Source organism: Engraulis encrasicolus, chromosome 6, assembly GCF_034702125.1.
Source record: "Engraulis encrasicolus isolate BLACKSEA-1 chromosome 6, IST_EnEncr_1.0, whole genome shotgun sequence".
NCBI classification, from domain to species: domain Eukaryota; kingdom Metazoa; phylum Chordata; class Actinopteri; order Clupeiformes; family Engraulidae; genus Engraulis; species Engraulis encrasicolus.
Genome location: NC_085862.1, coordinates 2,129,257 through 2,136,492, shown reverse-complemented (window position 1 = coordinate 2,136,492; position 7,236 = coordinate 2,129,257). Strand labels below are relative to the sequence as shown.

General features: G+C 43.2%; 1 protein-coding gene across 1 annotated transcript in view; it reads left to right on the top strand.

The window, feature by feature from the left end:
* The first annotated feature begins 339 nt into the window (after nucleotides 1–339).
* LOC134450513 (leukocyte elastase inhibitor-like) overlaps nucleotides 340–7,236 on the top strand; it is a 36,020-nt gene continuing 29,123 nt past the window's right edge. The window contains exon 1 of the mRNA XM_063200352.1: nucleotides 340–535. The gene's annotated coding sequence lies outside the window, so the exon portion shown is untranslated. The remainder of the gene's footprint in view (nucleotides 536–7,236) is intronic.

The window sequence follows — 7,236 nt, the reverse complement described above, 5'->3', positions numbered from 1 at the left end:
TGAACAAAGTCACCATGTAGGCTATTCAATGCACAATCTACTACGTTTTTCTTCATAAATTCATTACCTCTCCACATTGCTATGCATGGTACTGGTTAAGGGAAAATCATTTCATTTTCTTTTTTTTTCGTGTATATTTTAACCTAATGCAGAGATACATTATATAGAGTAGAGTAGAGTGGAGTAGGCCTATCATTTATTAATCCTGAGGGAAAGTAAGGTGTCCAGTAGCAAAACTCCGACTTACAGGCAGCATAAACGCGGATAACTTCCAGGAACACGGACAACACCCAAAGAGCAATAGGCATTGACTAATGTGATGTAGACCAATGGAGGGATGAAGCGTCATGTCAGAGTGCCGGGAGAGCTAGTTTTGTGAGAGAGGCGAGACCACCGGTCTGTGGGCAAGACGGAGACAGAGACCGTTTGAGAGGAGCAGCACTGAGTCTCAACACTAGGAGGAGGACGTTACATCAGACCTTATAGCATCTAATCTAAAACCAGCATCCCTGTACACTACTACTGTTCCTCTCAGGTAAGACGAACTAAAAAAACAGTTGTGGCTTGCGGTGTTGTTTTTTTCATGTTAATGTGCGCGTAGCCTGGTGAACTATAGGCCTACTGACAGTATGCCTCATAGCCTAAAGTATCATAATCTCTTTCGGGCAGATCGCATGCACAACGGATGGGGAGTAGCGATGTAGCCTATGCCATATCTTCCCTGGACTGATAAGTTAATAATAACCAAACCAAAATGCATTGAATTGTGTGCCATCAAGCTGACCATTTACAGTAACGCAAGTCTGACAGTGGATGGTTGTTACCTTTAGGTAACCTAGCAACGGGGACGCTGTTTTTTAGTTATTGATGAATTTTAACCGTTCCAACATTCTTACTTTATTTTTGACATATTTTTCTATTATATTCTGCAATTTTTTGACGTTTTAACGTCTGCTCGTCATCTAAGAAAGGCAGTTCTGCTCTGTCGTGAGTTTTGTCCGGTTGAGCCTTTTATCTTTTTTAACCACACCAGGAACTTTGAACCTGCTTTTATGACTGTCGCAGTTCACAATGTGGTTAGACAAGTACTTTATCTGGTCTCTACTCGCCTGGATTGTACTGTGCCTCCTCTACCATCCTGCTTCTCTTCTGGTCTGCTGCAATACTCGGCTGCTGAGCTCCTTCGGTTACGTGGCTACCTGGCTGTCCCTCCACCTCCAACGCTACACCTGCATTCGGACATCGCCCTCCTGCCTCGCGGGGATACACGCATCGGGGTTCTCGTCGGACTTTCAACTTCAATGACTCCACAGCCATAAAAACCATCCGGTCCATCACTCGTCGACCCGCAGACTCGCCGAGCCTACTGTTAACCACAATGTACTAGCCACCCCGGCTAGGTCAACAGATAACGCCGCCTCATCAGTCAATCAGGACACCACAGTCAACTTCGGTCTCCTCAACATCCGCTCACTCACGAACAAAGGTCATCTCATCCGTGATCTCCTCACTGACCGTAAGTTTGACTTTCTGTGTTTAACTGAGACTTGGCAACAACCTGGCGACTTCTCGCAACTTAATGACTGTACTCCGGATGGCTGTTGCTGTGTTCCATTATTCACCCTCTGTACTGTGTACCTTGTTTGAGTGCAGTGAAGTACCCTTTCCACCCTCCGCAATTCACGAGGCGAGTACATTCCGATTCCCATTCTGTCTGATACACTTAACGGAAATGACGGTTGGTCGCGTGACATCCGAGTTTACCAACCGCCAATATGCAATTCAACACGGAAGGCACTGTTCCTTATGCTAACACTTTTTAAAGTTACCCCTGCCTCTAATACACATGGCGATTGTCTTTGGAATCAAAACTATGCTGTTATCACGGAGATTCACCCGTTTGACAGATCTGGCACTCAACTACGTCACAAACATGGCGGCCGTTGAGTGCGAAAAGTGTACAGTAACACCACACTTCGAAAAATGGCCGTTTTGGGGGCGTTATCCGGGTAATTTACAGTACACTTTACCGTCGCGATCAGAAATGGAACACCCTGCGTACCCAAATACAGTGCGGAAAGGGCGGTAAGTACGGGTAATGGAACACAGCATGTGTTTACATCTGTCAACCCCGTGGCTCCGGTCGCGGTGGGGGTCTCGCGATGATTCACCGCGAGACTTGGAAAGTCCAGCCCGTGTCTGTGCCCTCTTTCAGCTCGCTGGAGTGCATTGCCTGTCAGCTGCCTGGACCCATCCCCACCATCATTGCTTCCCTTTACCGCCCTCCTAAGCCACACAAATAATTTTTAAATGAACTAGGCTCTCTTCTCACTCACCTCTCCACCCTCTCTCCTAATGTAATTCTCCTGGGAGACTTCAATATACATTTCGACAACTCCAATCACTCCCTTACTTGTGACTTTTCTTCTTGCCTAGATAGTTTTGGTTTCCAGCAATTCATTGATTTCCCCACCCATACTAAAGGACATACATTGGACTTAATCTGTTGCTCTGGTCTGTCCCCCTCCGACTGCTCAGCTGATGACCTCCACATATCTGACCACTACCTTGTCTCCTTTAGTGTCACCCTCCACCTCTCCATCATCAAGACCCCTCGCCAAATCTCGTTCCCGTAATATTAAGGACATTAACATTGATTCACTTTCTACCTCCATTGAAAACATTCTGATTCCTAATAATCTTTCCTCCCCTGATGAACTAGTCACTCTGTATAACAATGGCCTTCACAATGTCCTAAATTGTCTTGCTCCTGTTAAAACTCGGTCTGTCACCTTTTCTCAAACTGCCCCCTGGTACACCCCTCAACTCCGGACCTTGAAATCCAAAGGCAGACAACTTGAGCGCCTGTACAAGAAAACTGGTCTCACTGTTCATAAAGAAATGTACCAAGCCCACATATCACTCTACAAGGACTGCATCTCTCAAACTAAATCTGATTACTACTCCACCTTAATCTATGCCAACGAAGGCAACTCCAAAACCCTGTTCTCTGTGCTTAACAACATCCTTAAACCACCTGACTCTCTCCCTGCTCATATGTACGCAGTTGAGACTTGCAAGTCATTACTGGACTTTTTAAATGAAAAAAATCCATAAAATCCACCAACATCTTATCTGCAACCCCTCTCTTCCCTCCCCCACTGATCTCTTCCCCCTCCACCAGTTATTTTCTAGTTTTCATCTCCCGGACTCCTCTGAAATATCTGACCTCATCTCCAAATCCACGCCCTCCACCTGTCAGCTTGATCCCCTCCCCACAACCCTTGTCAAATCCTGCCTCCCCTCTCTCCTCCCCTTCATTTCTGCCATCATCCACTCCTCACTCTCTACTGGTACTGTACCCTCTCTGTTCAAAGTTGCTGCTGTCACTCCTATACTCAAAAAACCTGGCTCTGATCCCTCTGACTACAACAATCTCCGCCCAATCTCCAACCTTCCATTCATCTCCAAAATTCTAGAAAAAATTGTAGCCTCTCAACTCCATTCCCATCTAACTCTTAACTCCCTCTATGAGCACTTCCAGTCTGGTTTTCGCCCCCGACATAGCACTGAAACCGCCCTAGTTAAAATCACTAATGACCTGCTCATGGCTGCTGACTCTGGACTACTCTCTATTGTCATTCTCCTTGACCTCAGTGCAGCCTTTGACACCATCTCTCATTCTATCCTTCTCCACAGACTCTCCTCAATTGGCATTAGTAACACACCCCTTGACTGGTTCCACTCCTATCTCTCTGGTCATTCTCAATTTATTCAAATGAAGTCTTTTAAATCTAAGCCCTCCCCTGTCACCTCTGGTGTCCCTCAAGGTTCTGTTCTGGGGCCCCTCCTCTTCATCACCTACCTCCTTCCCCTTGGTAATATCTTCTGCAAATTCAAAATTAATTTCCATTGCTGATGACACCCAGCTCTATTTATCTGGCAAACCCTCTGACACTCTCCCTCCCCCCTCCCTCACCACCTGTCTCTCTGAAATCAAATCCTGGTTCACCTCCAATTTTTTGAAACTCAATTCTAACAAAACTGAAGTCCTACTTGTAGGCACCAAATCCACCTTATCCAAATCAGATAGTTTTTCCTTCTCAATTGATAACTCTCCTGTCTCCCCCTCCCCTCAAGTTAAGAGTCTGGGCGTCTTGCTTGATGGCTCTCTATCCTTCCTCTCCCACATTAACAACATCACACGGTCTGCTTATTTCCACCTACGCAACATTAACCGTCTCCGCCCCTCTCTCACTTCCCATTCTACCTCCATTCTTGTACACAGTCTTGTCACCTCCCGCATTGATTACTGTAATTCTCTCCTCTTTGGTCTCCCTCAAAAATCTCTCCACAAGCTCCAACTGGTCCAGAACTCAGCTGCCCGCATCATTACAAAAAACCCTTCCTGTCACCATATTACCCCTGCACTGCAACATCTCCACTGGCTCCCTGTCAAATATAGAATTCATTTTAAAGTACTTCTCCACACCTTCAAGGCTATCCACAATCTTGCCCCCCCCTTATCTATCTAATCTTATTCACATTGCTGTTCCCTCCCGCCCCCTCCGTTCCTCTTCCTCCATTCTCCTCTCTGTCCCCTCTGCCCGTCTTAATTCCATGGGGAATAGAGCTTTTAGCTGCTCTGCTCCTCAGCTGTGGAATGCCCTTCCCCCTGACATCCGCAATATTGACTCTCTCCCCCTTTTCAAATCCAGGTTAAAAACCCATCTTTTTCAAATAGCCTATTCTTTATGATTCTTAAACTCTGTTTTATTTTATTTTATTTTATTTTCATATTTAAAAAAAAAATGTATTCATTTATTTATTTTTGTTTAAAATTCTGTTTATGTGTCTTGTTTTATTTTTGTTTCTGTCTGTACAGTGTCCTTGAGAGTTTTGAAAGGCGCTTTCAAATAAAATGCATTATTATTATTATTATTATTATTATTATTATTATTATTATTATTATTATTATTATTATTATTATTATATGGCTGAAGCGAGAGCTCTACTGGCAGACACGGACTTCTTAAAGACATCAAACGAACACGTTGTTCACAGAAACATAAATTGGACTGGCTATCGACCTCCTTAAGGGATTTATGCCATGCACTACACCTAACACAGCTGGCAGTCAGCAACAGGTCTTAACAGGGACGTGCACAGGGATCTTGAAGGGCAGTTGCTCTGGTCATTATTTGTGTGGCTGCTCCTCATCTTAAATGTGATGAAAATATGAGAAAATGCCATTAGGCTAAAACATGAGGCATCATCATCATCATCATCAATTAGCTTTGCCCACAGAGTTATGTTTATAAAGTCTCCTTGTGCTTTAGCTGCCTCCTCTCTCGCTCTCTCTCTCTCTCTCTCTCTCTCTCTCTCTCTCTCTCTCTTTACCTCTCCCTCTCTCTCTCTCCCTCTCTCTCTCTCTCTCTCTCTCTCTACCTCTCCCTCTCTCTCTCTCTCCCTCCCCCCCCCCTCTCTCTCTCTCTCTCTCTCTCTCTCTCTCTCTCTCTCTCTCTCTCTCTCTCTCTCTCTCTCTCTCTCTCTCTCTCTCTCTCTCTCCTGACTCTTTTTCATGGGCATTTCGGTTACACTTTAGCCTATTTTAGGGATACATGTATTCACTAATATTGGCTTACATACACCTTACATGTCATATTCATACTTATTCCCCTAAACTGCATATGCCACAATCACGTTATCATTGCTGGTATGCTCCTGAATACCATGCAATCAATGTGTATTTTTTCACTAAATACTGGAAATGTATAGTGTAAGATAAAATGCTATCAGTGCTTAAAGCAAGCATTTTTCTTACTTTCTTCTCGAGCAAGCATTTGCGGGACACCTAAATTGGGCTTGAAATGCATACATGCATGTGCTATGCAGGACAGTCGACCACCACAGTGATGAGTAATAGACCCTATGACACAAAATCAGCCAAAGTTACAAAACACAAGCTTTAGCTAACTGAAAAACCCAAGACTAATTTTTGATGAAGAACTTTAAATGACATCGGAAATAAAAGTGGTAGAAAATAATTTGATTAAGTCAGCAAACTTAAAGGGACACTGTGTGAGATTTTTAGTTGTTTATATCCATAATCCATGCTACCCATTCACTAATGTTTTTCAACCCTTTTCATGAATACTTACCACCACCATCAAATTCAAAGTATTCATTATGACTGGAAAAATTGCACTTTTCATACATGAAAAGGAGGATCTTCTCCATGGTCCGCCATTTAGAATTTCCAAAAATGCTGCAAAAATGACTCTAGTTACACCAAACTAGAAAATATTTGTTTATTACTTAGTAAACGTTCATGTAAATATCAAATTTGGCAATAGGCAACCCAGTTTCAATCAGCAGCATAGTTGCAGTACCTTTTTTGACCATTTGCACAGTGTCCTTTTAAGGTACAGAGAGGGAAAGTGGAAGACAGCGATACTAGCAGTTGCCTTCCTAACCCCAGGACAATCCTATCGAAAACCCCATGAATGAGTTTTTTTTTTTTTTAGCCCCCAAAGATACGTCACTGAACGTATACACCAGAGACATGTTTCAGCCTACACAATATGAAGAACTGCTAACTGGGAAAGTCTTGTGTAAATTTTGCCCTAGTAGATAAATAGAAATTGTGCCAATCTTGTCACTGTCATAACATCAGGAAATATTCACCTGTGCCTCGCTCCTGACAGCACAGAGAAACTAGTGGATGCAAGTTCTTCACGTTTCTTCACATTCTTATAATTGTACGATTTCCATATTGGCGTCTTATTACACATATGTGTACTCGATTAGTTTGGTTTGGTTTTAGCTTCTAGCAGATATGATAGCTTCTGAGGTGACAGATAATCGCCTCTCTTACTAATGTTTGGCTATGCTCACTGTATGGAGTAAACACGTCACACACGCGACTCATTGTAGTTCTGTATTCGCTTTTTTTATAATATTAAAATCAGTTCAGATCAGTTGAAAACCGAACATTTTACCACCCGAATTGGTTAAACGGACCAACATGCATATTATATGACAGCCACTACTCTTACTTCGTCGTCAGAGCTGAGAAGTCATTTTTTAAAGAGAACATCTCATTCATTTGATACAGAGGTCAGGAACGTATCCAGCAGGGGTCGATGAGATCAATTCTGCTTGACATTAATGTTTGACATAAATTCTGACTAATTCATGCTTGTCAATTTGAGACGTAAATCTTCAGGGTGCAGG